Consider the following 12,667-nt stretch of genomic DNA (forward strand, 5'->3'; position numbering starts at 1 on the left):
ATATTTTGTTTTCTTAGATTCTTAAAAAAAAACCCTTCAAGGTATACATTAGATCATCACATCATGTTTTGGTAGGTGAAAAAATAGATGGAGAGAAGTTAAGTGGCTTCTTCAAGGTTACACAGTAAGAAAATTGTATCAGAGAATAAAGCTAAGAGAGGAGACTCTTAACTATAGGATCTGATTTTGTCTTGAACAGGAGGGTATACATAATACATTTTGGGTGACTGTTTGTACCCATGACTTGGTAGAAGAAAAATAGTTAGTGCTAATAAGTAACGCTTTCACCTTACACTAAGATGGCCAGTGACTGAGCTAGGAGAAGTTAGTGTTTCATTAATTTATCTTTTGTTGGGTTGCTGGGGATAAGACCAACCAAAATTCTCTCTGGGTTAAAAGTTGATGTTTAAGCAGGCCGGGCACGGTGGCTTACGCCTGTCATCCCAGCACTTTGGGAGGCTGAGGTGGGCGGATCACTTGAGGCCAGGATTTCAAGACCAGCCGGGCAACATGCCAAAACCCGGTCTCTATTTAAAACAACAACAACAACAACAACAAACAAAACGAGCCAACCAACCAACAAACAAAAAAGTAGCCAGGCATGGTGGTGCACACCTGTAATTCTAGCTATTTGGGGACTGAGGCAGGAGAATCATTTGAACCTGGGAGACAGAGGTTGCAGTGAGCCAAGATTGCCCCACTGCACTCTAGCCTGGGTGACAGAGCGAGACTCTGTTTCAAAAAAAAAAAAAAACACAAAAAAAATTAATGGCTTAAAACCCAGTTTCTGTGTGTCTAGAGTTTGGGCACAGCTTATCTCTAGGTCCTCTACTCAGGGCCTTGCAAGGCTACAATTAAGGTGTTTACCAGGCTGCATTCTTTTATTTTCTTTTTTTCCATGTTCATATTACAGGCTGCATTCTTATTTGAGGCTCCCCTGGGGAAGAATATGCCTCCAAGTTCCCTCAGGTTGTTGACAGAATTCCTTTCCTTGCAACTTTAGGATTCAAGGCAGCTTGCTTCTTCAAAGCAGCAATGGAGGAAGCGTCTGACCTTTGTGTAGGGGCACAATTCCCTTTTAAAGGGCTTTTACCTGTTTCAGTCAAGTCCACCCAGGAGAATCTCCTTTTTTTTTTTTTTTGTGATGGAGTTTCATTCTTGTTGCCCAGGCTGGAGTGCAGTGGCATGATCTTGGCTCATTGCATCCTCTGCCTCCCAGGTTCAAGCCATTCTCCTGCCTCAACCTCCCGAGTAGCTAGGATTACAGGCACCAGCCACCACGCCCAGATAATTTTTTGTTTGTTTGTTTTTAGTAGAGACAAGGTTTCACATGTTGATCAGGCTGGTCTTGAACTCCTGACCTCAGGTGATCCATCCGCCTCAGCCTCCCAAAGTGCTGGGATTACAGGTGTGAGCCGCGACTGGCCTCTCCCTGGTTTTTTTTTTGTTTGTTTGTTTGTTTTGTTTTGTTTTGTTTTGTTTTTGAGACAGAGTCTCACCCCAGTGCCCAGGCTGGAGTGCAGTGGCGCCATCTTGGCCCACTGCAACCTCTGCCACCCGGGTTCAAGCAATTCTCCTGCCTCAACCTCCTGAGTAGCTGGGATAACAGGCGCCTGCCACCGCACCCAGCTACTTTTTGTGTTTTTAGTACAGATGGGGTTTCACTATCTTGGTCAGGCTGGTCTTGAACTCCTGACCTCCTGATCCACCCTCCTTGGCCTCCCAAAGTGCTGGGATTACAGATGTCAGCCACCACGCCCAGCCTTTTTTTTTTTTTTTTTTAATGGTGAAAAGATATTACATATATTTAGAATTAGCCAGCTGGACTCAGTTTAGATGATCCCAGTTTTGTTGGCAACATCCAAAGCATCGTAATCAGGAGCCAGCTGAACATACGCCTTCTTCTCTCCATCAGGCTGAATCAGGGTGTTGACCTTGGCTACATCAGGGTCATAGAGCTTCTTCACAGCCTGTTTGATCTGGTGCTTGTTGGCTTTAACATCCACAATGAACACAAGTGTGTTGTTGTCTTCTGTCTTCCTCATGGCAGACTCAGTGGTCAATGGAAACTTGATGATAGCATACTGGTCAAGCTTGTTCTCCGGGGGGTGGTCTTCTGAGGGTACTTGGGCTGCCTTCGGAATCGCAGTGTCTTGGGACACTGGAAGGTAGGTGATGTGCAGATCTTCTCTTTTTTTGTAACTGTGGACACCTTTCAACACTGCCTTCTTGGCCTTCAAAGCCTTTGCTTTGGCTTCAGCTTTAGGAGAAGCAGGAGCTTCCTTCTTTGCTTTCGGCACCATCTTGTGAAAAAGGCCTCCCTTTTAATTAACACAAAATCCTTTACTGTGGCCTCACAGCCGTTAGAATGGCTAATACCAAAAAAAAACAGAAAATAGTATGTTAGCAAGCATGTGAAGAAATTGGCACCCTTGTACACTGTTGATAGGAATGTAAAATGGTGCAGCTGCTGTGGAAAATGGTCTGGTGGTTCTTCAGAAAGTTCAAAATGGAATTACTGTATGATCCAGCAATCTCACCTCTGGGTATGTATCCAAAAGAATTGAAAGCAGGGACTTGAACAGATATTTGTGCACCAGTTTTCATAGCATCCAAAAAGTGGAAGTAACTCAAGTGTCTATCAAAAGATGAATGGGTAAACAAAGTATGGTATATACATGTAATGGAATATTACTCAGCCTTAATAAAAGGAAGGAAATTCTGCCACATGCTACATGCTACAACATGGATGAACCCAGAAGACATTATGGCAAGTGAAATAAGCCAGACACAAAACAAATATTGTATGATTCCACTTATATAAGGTACTTAGAGTAGTTAGGTTCATAGAGACAGAAGGCAGAATTGTGGTTTCCAGGGATTGGATGCAGTGGAATGGGGAGTTATTGTTTACTGGGTATAGAGTTTCAGTTGGGGAAGATAAAAAAAAAGTCCTGGAAATGGAAGGTTGTTATGGTTGCACAACAATATGAATGTACTTAATGCCACTTAAAAATGGTTAAAATGGCGAATTTTATGTTGATGTATTTTACTACAACTAAAACTGAAAAAAAAATTAATAAAGTGATTTGGGACATTAATTTACATCTTTAAAATATCTTTACTTTTGCCATATTCTTTTAACAAGAAGCATGTTATAGGTCTCGCCCACACTTAGGGGAGAGTATTAGACAGGGCTTGAGTACCAAGGGGATGGGGACCATGGGGTCACCTTAGAGTCTGCCTGCCACATTTCCTAAAACTCAGAAGCAAAATAAAACAAGTGAAATTCACAGCATACCAAATCGGTGCCATAACAATACACAGATACCTTTTTTTTTTTTTTTTTTTTGAGACGGAGTCTCGCTCTGTCGCCCAGGCTGGAGTGCAGTGGCGCGATCTCCGCTCACTGCAAGCTCCACCGCCTCCCAGGTTCACGCCATTCTCCTGCCTCAGCCTCCCAAGAAGCTGGGACTACAGGTGCCCACCACCATGCCCGGCTAATTTTTTTTTGTATTTTTAGTAGAGATGGGGTTCCAGGATGGTCTCAATCTCCTGACCTTGTGATCCGCCCACCTCGGCCTCCCAAAGTGCTGAGATTACAGGCGTGAGCCATTGCGCCCAGCCAACAATACACAGATATCTTAAAATACAGTAAGTTGGCTGTATATCCCTAATATATACACAAAGATAGAAAAAACTGTTTTAGTAATCATGTTGTTAATAAAAATATTGATATTATTCTGAAACTAGTATATGGATATTATAGGATAAAGCAAATAAGTGATTATGTTAGAAAGCAAGATGTTCAGCATAAGATTAGAAAGATACAAATATATGGCCAGGCGTTGTGGCTCACATCTGTAGTGCCAACTATTTGAGAGGCTAAGACAGGAAGATTGCTTGAGCCCAGGAGTTTGAGCTATGATTGTGCCACTACACTGTAGCCTGCGTGACACAATGAGACTTTGTCTCTAAAACAATAATAAAGTAAATAAAAGGTACAAATATAAAATCAAATAAGTTAAAATGTTATATTCTTAAATTTGGAATCTAATTAGTAAGATGAACAAAAGATGTTTTCTCTTTCTTTAAAAAAAAAAGTATTTTATCTTTGTCACTAAAAAAGCCTTGAAACAGGCTGGGCACAGTGGCTCACACCTGTAATCCCAGCACTTTGGGAGGTCGAGGCGGGCAGATCATGAGGTCAGGAGTTCAAGGCCAGCCAGGCCAATATGGTGAAACCCTGTCTGTACTAAAAATACAAAAAATTAGCCGGGCGTAGTGGCATGCGCCTGTAGTCCTAGCTACTTAGGAGGCTGAGGCAGGGGAATTGCTTGAACCCGGAGGTTGCAGTGAGCTGAGATCACGCCACTGCACTCCAGCCTGGGCAACAAAGCAAGAGTCTGTCTCAAAAAAAAAAAAAAAAAAAAAATTAGGCTTGGTGGTGCACCTGTAGTCTTAGCTACTTGGGAAGCTGGGGTGGAAGGTTTGCTTGAGCCCAGGTGGTTGAGGCTGCAGTGAGCAATAATGGTGCCACCACACTCCAGCCTGGGAAACAGGGCAAGACCCTTGTGTCAAATTTTTTTAAAAAGCTAGCCTGGTTGAAAATGCCAGTGGTGCCATTTTAGTTGCCAGCCAAGGATGGCTCCTAATGTTCTAGTCCATTTTCTGCTGCTTATAACAGAATATCTGAAACTGGTAATTTATGAAGAAAAGGAATTTATTTCTTACAGTTATGGAGGCTGAGAAATCCAAGGTTAAAGGGCCCCATTTGATGAGGGCCTTCTTGCTGTTGAGGAGTCCCTGCAGAGTCCCAGGGACATCACATGGCAAGGGGGCTGAACTTGCTAGCTCAAGTCTCTCTTCTTATAAACCCACCAGTTTCCACCCCCATTGCCCACCTCTGTGATAATCTATTAACTTATTAATCTATATATGAGGGGAGGGCCCTCATGACCCAGTCACCTCTTAAAGGCCACACCTCTCGATACTGCCAAGTTGAAGATTGAGTTTCAACATGCCTTTTGAGCGAGGCAGACATTCAAATCATACCACCTAGCTTCCTGGCATGTCCAGATTAGTGCCACTGCATTTGGAGTGATGCCACAGTAGTCAGTGTGATGGCTGCTGGTGCCACAGAGCAGAGGGGTCAAGGAGGAGGATCATCTTTCCAACATTAAGTATATAGATAATACATAAATAAATTTCAGATTTTTTTTTTTTTTTTTTGGCAACAGGATCTCTGTTGGCCAGGCTGGAGTGTAGTGGTGTGATCTTGGCTCACTGCAGCCTCAACCTCCCGGGCTCAAGTGATCCTCCCACCTTAGCCTCCAAGTGGCTGGGTCTACAGGCACATGCCACCACACCCCGCTAATTTTTCTGTGTTTTTTGGTAGAGATGGGGTCTTGCTATGTGGCCCAGGCTGGTCTCGAAGTTCTGGACTGGAGTGATCCACCCACCTCAGCCTGCCAAAGTGCTGGGATTACAGGCATGAGGTACTGTGCCCGACCTCAGATGTTAAAAACTTAGACTATACAGATAAAGTCAAAGTTCTATATGACCATCCCACCCAATCTCAGGGCCCTTGCTAAAGGAACCCTCTTTATTCATTTGGTGTGAGTCCTTGTAGCTTGCCAGATTTTTTTCTATGTATTCACCTTCTTCTAGGTACCTATGAAATGATTTGGCTTTCTATGGGTTTTTTTTCTTTCTTTCTTTTTTTTTTTTTTGGACTTTCTGGAAAATGTTTTTTTTTCCTTTCTTTTTTTATTATTATTATACTTTAAGTTCTAGGGTACATGTGCACAATGTGCAGGTTTGTTATATATGTATACATGTGCCATGTTGGTGTGCTGCACCCATTAACTTGTCATTTACATTAGGTATATCTCCTAATGCTATCCCTCCCCCATCACCCCTCTCCACAATAGGCCCCTGTGTGTGATGTTCCCTCTTCCTGTGTCCAAGTGATCTCATTGTTCAATTCCCACCTATGAATGAGAACATGCAGGGTTTGGTTTTCTGTTCTTGCGATAGTTTGCTGAGAATGATGGTTTCCAGCTGCATCCATGTCCCTGCAAAGGACATGAACTCATCCTTTTTTATGGCTGCATAGTATTTAATGTAAATGAAACTGTACTGCCCTTCACAGTTGGGTTTTTCAGTTGACAGTATGTCTTGAAGATCTTTATTTAATTTTTTTTACTGTTGCCTGTGATTCTATTGTATGAATAAACCATAATTTAACTATTCCCCTGGTGATGCACCTTTAGGTTGTTGCCATTTTTCCAGTATTACAAACAGTGCACAGAAGATGCAGTGACCATCCTTATTCATTCCTCCTTGTGACATGTTTTGCTCTAGGGTAGATATTTATAAGTAGAATGATTGGGTCAAAGAGAAGGTACCTTTTATATTAATAGATTCTGCCATTTGGTGACCATACTAGTTTATAGGTCCCTGGCAACTAAATATTTTGTTTTGTTTTGCGGTGACAGGGTCTTGTTCTGTTGCCCAGGCTGGAGTGCAATGATACAATTATAGCTCACTGTAACCTCGAACACTTTGGCTCAAATGATCCTCCAGCATCAGTCTGCCAAGTAGCTGTGGGACTGCAAGTGTGCGCCACCATGCCTGGCTAATGTTTAAATTTTTTTTGTAGAGACAGGGTCTCACTGTGTTGCCCAGGCTGGTCTTGAACTCCTGGTCTGAAGTGACCTTCCTGCCTCAGCCTCCCAAAGCTGGGAGTTTGCACGTGTGAATCACTGCACCCAGTCTAAATGGGTTTTCATTCTAGATTTAACTGGTCTCTTCAGGAAGAAGATGGGAGGAGTAGAAGCATGTGCTGGATTTTTTTTTTTTTTTTTTTTTTGAGATGGAGTCTTGCCTTGTTGCCCAGGCTGGAGCGCAGTGGCACGATCTTGGCTCACTGCAACCTCCGCCTCCCAGGTTCAAACGATTCTCCTGCCTCAGCCTCCTGAGTAACTGGGCTTATAGGCACCTACCACCACGCACAGCTAATTTTTGTGTTTTTAGTGGAGACAGGGTTTCACCATGTTGGCCAGGCTGGTCTTGGATTTTAAAGCTTCAAAAGATTTCCTGGGATTTTTTTCTTCTTTTTTCTTTTTTCTGGAAATGGGGTCTCACGTCTTACTCTGTCACCCAGGAGTACAGTGGTGTGATCATGGGTCACTGCAACCTCCATCTCCCAGGGCTTCAGTGATCCTCCCACTTCAGCCTCCCGGGTAGCTGGGACCACAGGCATATGCCACCACACCTGGCTAAATGTTGTATTTTTTGCAGAGACAAGGGTTTTGCCATGTTGCCAAGGATGGTGTCAGACTCCTGTGCTCAAGTGATCCACCTACCTCAGCTTCCCAAAGTGCTAGGATTACAGGCATGAGCCACTGCACCCAGCCCTCCTGGCATTCTTTGGTTGAAACGTATATAGGACTATGAGTTTAAAACCTCCTTAGTCCCTTTGGCTTTAAGAACAAAGAGGCCGATGGCTCACGCCTGTAATCCCAGCACTTTGGGAGGCCAAGGCAGGTGGATCACAAGGTCAGGAGATCGAGACCATCCTGGCTAACATGGTGAAACCTCGTCTGTACTAAAAATAAAATTAAAAAAAATTAGCTGGGCGTGGTGGCGGGCGCCTGTAGTCCTAGCTACTCAGGAGGCTGAGGCAGGAGAATGGTGTGAACCCAGGAGGCGGAGCTCACAGCGAGCAGAGATCACGCCACTGCACTCCAGCCTGGGCGACAGCAAGACTCCGTCTCAAAAAAAAAATACAAATAAAAAAAAAAAAAGCACGATGTAATTCCAGCACTTTCGGAGGCCGAGGTGGGAGGATCACTTGAGGTTAGGAGTTGGAGACCAGCCTGGTCAGCATGGTGAAACCCCATCTCTATTAAAAATACAAAAATTAGTCGGGGTGCAGTGGCTCACACCTGTAATCCCAGCACTTAGGGAGGCCGAGGCGGGCGGATCACGAGGTCAGGAGATCGAGACCATCCTGGCCAACATGGTGAAACCCTGTCTACTAAAAGTATAAACATTAGCTGGGCATGGTGGCACGTGCCTATAGTCCCAGGTACTCGGTAGGCTGAGGCAGGAGAACCGCTTGAACCCATGAGGCAGAGGTTGCCGTGAGCTGAGATCATGTCACTGCACTCCAGCCTGGAGACAGAGCAAGACTCCGTCTCAAAAAAAAAGAAAGAAAGAAAGAAAGAAAAATTAGCTGGACATGGTGGTGCACGCTTGTAATCCCAGCTGCTCGGGAGGCTGAGGCATGAGACTTGCCTGAACCTGGGAGGTAGAGGTTGCAGTGAGCTGAGATGGCACCGCTGCCCTCTAGTTTGGGCAACAGAGCGAGACTCTGTCTCAAAGGAAAAAAAAAAAAAAAAGAAGAGGCTTGGGCTCTGCCTTGTGCGTAGGTGGCAGGCCCTCGTGCTGGTGAAGGAGAGAGGAACAAGAGCAGGTCTTGCCCAGTTACAAGCCTGTGGGCAGAATATTCTGCCTTCTCATGCTGACAGGTGTCTAAACAGATGGAGCTGCTTAAAAAGAAAAGTTGAAAGCATCTGCTAGATTAAGACTCCAGGCTCTCTCTAAGGGCTAAACAAGGACCTGTGTTCTTTACAGGTGGGCATAGCATATATGGGTGAGTAAATGAGGTTTGACTAGTGACAGCTACAAGCTGTGGCCAGATGAACCCTCCTGAGCTCTGTGGGCAATCAGGGTCCTCACCCTCACTGTGGGGAGAATGAGGCTGCCTGCTGTGTGCCCTGCCCATGTGAGCACAGGGTGTGTCAGGTCCACAGTCTATCTCTAGCGAAGCCGTATCAGTCTAGTTCTGAAAGTTTGCAGCCCCCTAGACTCGCTTTGGGGTGAGAGTCTGCACCCCAGCCTGGCAGCCTGCCAGCCTCCCACCTCTCCCGCTGTGACCTGTATTCCAGTTTACTGAGTATCTCTGCTTATAAAGGGATTTTCCTTACACTTCCCTGTTTGCCTTTATGATTGCGGCTTTGAGGGAGAGGAAGGAAACTGAAGAGCAGGAGGTTCTGGAGAAAATGCATAGGGAAGCAGTTTTGAGTCTCCTTTGGCTAGCTGTGCAATTCCTTTGATTCCAGGCAAAACCTGGAAGGAATAGCCTTTACATTTCCTTTCAGTTTTGCAAGAGCAAATATGTCTTCTCTCAGTCTTCTTTATTTAATCAAGTGGGACTGCGTATTCATTTCCCGTCTCCATGTCTTGCAACCACATTTAGCCAAATTAATATCAGACAGAGCTAGCTGAGGGAAGCTCTCAAACCAAACACTCAAATGAATTTTTCAAGTGATAAAACTGCATCCAGAACTTTGAAAAGGTAGGTGGGGCGGGGGGGTAGGGGTTAATTCTTGTTTCTACCACATGACCAGATTTGGAAACTCTACAACTGGTCACCATCTGCACCATTTGACCAGTTATGAAGAATTTTACCTTCTAGCCCCAAGAGCTCCTCAACCACAGGTGGTACAGAGAATCTGTTTTGGGTCTTCTCCCCTGCACCCCCCCCCCCACAGTTTGTTTGCTTTGTTGTTTTTTCTTTCTTAAAGAGTTTCTGTCTTGCCCTTTCTTTGGAGTTTGATTGGAAGCCCTGCAGAGGAGTTGTTGAACAGTCAGCCATGTTCCTGGGATTATCCTTCCTTAGGAGCATCTGTCTGCTGTGCACTGTGTGGGGAGAAAGGCAGGGGTGCCAAATTCTATTGGTTTGTAACAAATTGTAGCTTCTGAGCTGGGGAGTATCCCATCTTTTCCTCTCCTTGCAGGAGGTCCACTGTTAAAGGGGAATTACCCAGGACATGTTTTTTTTTGCTGCTAGGCCGTTTATACATCATTGCATTCAACTTCTGTCCCAGTTCCTAGTGTGGGCCTTGTCTCCAGACTCTGATGCAAGGTTTCTGTCCTAGTTCCTAGTGTGGGTCCTGCGTCACAACTCTGCTGTAAGGTTCTTTGGCTTTGGCTTCGGGAGGGGGCGTGGAGCCAGGTAGGCAGGGAAGTGGAGGGAGGTGCTCACTCTCAGCTTTATTTGGATTCCTGGAGGACGAAAGTTGCTGTTACCAGGAAAAGTCAGTGTTGATCAGACAAGAAGAGGATCTGCTGCCTTCCTTTGGTGGGTGGGTGCTGTTAGGTTGTGGGAGAATTTGCCTGGAGGAGGCTCTGTGTCTTCGTGAGGGCAGTGCCCTCTGTACAGTGCCTGGAGTTACTCCTCCCTAAAATGAGGGTAGCATTGTGCAGGTGTGCTAAGGGCTCCAGAAATGTCATTTGTGGTTGTGCTACACCCCGTGGCCTAAAACTCAGTAGGCGCCTCATTTCTGGCAATAGACTAGACACACATATCCCTATTCTCCTACTCTCTGGTCTAGAAATTAGGCTTTGGCTGGGCGTGGTGGCTCACACTTGTAATCCCGGCACTTGGGGAGGCCAAGGCAGGTGGATCACTTGAGGTCAGGAGTTCAAGACTAGCCTGGCCAACATGGCAAAACCCCATCTCTACTAAATACAAAAATTAGCTGGGTGTGGTGGCGTGCACCTGTGGTCCCAGCTACTTGGGAGGCTGAGGCACGAGAATCAGTTGAACCCAGGAGGTGGAGGTTGCAGTGAGCTGAGATTGTGTCATTGTACTCCAGCCTGGGCAACAGAGAGAGACTGTGTCTCAAAAAAAAAAAAAAAAAAAGAAGAAGGAGAAGAAGAAAGAGAAGGGGAAGAAGAAGAAGAAAAAAAAGAAAAAAAGAAGAAGAAATTAGGCATGGGTTTTAGAAATTAGGATGAGCTTACGGAGAGATCCAGTGGGGGCAGCGGGCTGACTGAGTGGCCCCCATTAGGAGCACATGGGCTGGGCAGAAGCCAACAGGACTAACTTTGAACTTTACTTCCTTCACTGCCTCAGCCAGAGATGTTTCGTTCAGCAAAACCTCCAGATTTTCTCCTCCTCTCACTGGGGAGTCATGAAGCTCCCAGGCCCGTGTGCACCTGTAGTTCTGCCCCCATAAATGTATTTCTGCTCATGGGCTTTCTGTTGACTTGAGAAGGAACTGTCTTCCAATCTCAGAGGAAGCCTTCTCTGGGCCCAGCTCCGTCGCGCAGCCCACCATGGCCGCAGCAGTAGCAGCTTGAGCCTTCTCAGGAAGGAGGGTGGGTTAGTCAGTTGCCAGAGTCTCCCCACAGGTCTCAGCTTCATCCTGCGACTTCCAGATATGGAGCGTAGGCTAACTGAACCTTTCCTCCTCAGCAGTCAGTGTCACTGGGGACGTGTCTGGCACATCTGACATTTTGGGAAAGAACTGCTAAGCCCCCCTAGGACCAGCTCTCAGTGTTCACAGAAGACACTTAAGCCCTGGTTATCAGAATGATTTGTGAACACCAAAAATGCAAGAGGAGTGGAGATTTTTTCTTGAGAGACTATGATGGCTGTGCCTTTGTCAAATGTTTGACCTCCAACTTGACAGACCTGAGTCTGCCAGCCCGCTTTGGATCACCTCCTGCTCTCTCAAAAACACCTCTTGCAGACCAGCCACTCCTGTGTCACCTGGCATAGTCCGGCTGCATTTCCTGCCCTTGTTCTCTGTCCCTGGAAAGCATGGAATCATCTCAGAGCACGCAGAAAAGCACCTGGAGAAAAGGAGCATTTGGCTTCACGGTGCCAAGCTTCACTCTCCTGGGCTTCCAAAGGGAACATGAGCCTCCTCTCCACAGACCAAGCATGTTCATTCTGACCCTGGGGTGGGGCTTTAGTTTCCAGGCTATTATGTAGAACATCACGGGGGCCTGTACTTTTGCACAGAAGGGAGGCAGGCGGGCACTGTCTAGAGTTAGGATGAATTAAGAACTCTTGAAGAATGTATTTGTAAGAACTCAAGGAATGTATTTGCTTCTGTGTTTCAAAGGCAGCACTAACTATTTTACAAACAATAGCTGTTTTCTTCTGCAACCCCTCTCCCTAGATTTTGCTAACTTATTATATCCGGGACAGTCCAACTTCAAACCACCATGACTGAAGCTGGATGTCGGGGAGGTGGGGGTGGGATGATGGCCAATTGGAGGAGCCAGTTAGATTCTGTGTGCCTGTTTAGCATCTTCCACATTTTCAGAGTTATTGCCCAGGAGTTGTTTGTTAATGGGGAATGAGACGTGGAGGAATGAAATCTTTCTCCCAAGTGAGCAAGGTGTAGAACTGTAACTAGCATTTTTAGCGGGGGAGGGGAGAGACTCCTTTTGCTACTCTGGAGTGATATTTCCCTTCCAGTGAATTTGCCAAACAGCATAGAAGTCTGGAGTAGCCGAGGGAGGTTTCTCCTGGTACTTGGGGGCAAAGCTCCAAGGAGGGAAGGGAATAGAAAGTGTCTACCCAGCCCTTACCTGGAACGGCATTCTTTCAGACACCGGGTGGGGGAGCCTCTGCTGTGTAGTTGGGAGGTCTCTGGGATTTTCACCCTGACTTTTCAATAAGGCTACCTTGGGGAGCAAGAGAGAGGAAGCCAGCTCCTGTAACCGCTGTACTGAACAGCTGGGCCTCTAACTGAGGCATTATTAGCATTTGAAAACCCCTCTGAAGGGGCCAAGAGCTTCCCAGCGTAGGCGCTGGGGCCTGAGTGCTGAGACCCCACAGTGGCTCCAACAGAATGGG

General features: G+C 45.9%; 1 protein-coding gene, 1 long non-coding RNA gene and 1 pseudogene across 8 annotated transcripts in view; 2 read left to right on the forward strand and 1 right to left on the reverse strand.

Annotated features, from left to right (window-relative positions):
* The window catches only part of SUFU (SUFU negative regulator of hedgehog signaling), a 134,231-nt gene that overhangs the window by 70,871 nt on the left and 50,693 nt on the right, over positions 1–12,667 (forward strand).
* LOC144331311 (uncharacterized) lies at positions 1,593–10,783 on the forward strand. 2 transcript variants are annotated; one of them, XR_013398362.1, is made up of 4 exons: positions 1,593–1,786; positions 3,328–3,385; positions 8,331–10,429; positions 10,474–10,783. It is a non-coding gene; the product is annotated as an uncharacterized LOC144331311 (long non-coding RNA). The 2 variants fall into 2 exon arrangements; XR_013398361.1 differs by lacking the exon at positions 3,328–3,385 and adding an exon at positions 5,633–5,748 and having other exon boundaries at positions 1,597–1,727; positions 8,322–10,429.
* Positions 1,715–2,316, reverse strand: LOC713635 (large ribosomal subunit protein uL23 pseudogene; annotated as a pseudogene).

This window comes from Macaca mulatta, chromosome 9 (genome assembly GCF_049350105.2).
Source record: "Macaca mulatta isolate MMU2019108-1 chromosome 9, T2T-MMU8v2.0, whole genome shotgun sequence".
Lineage (NCBI taxonomy): Eukaryota > Metazoa > Chordata > Mammalia > Primates > Cercopithecidae > Macaca > Macaca mulatta.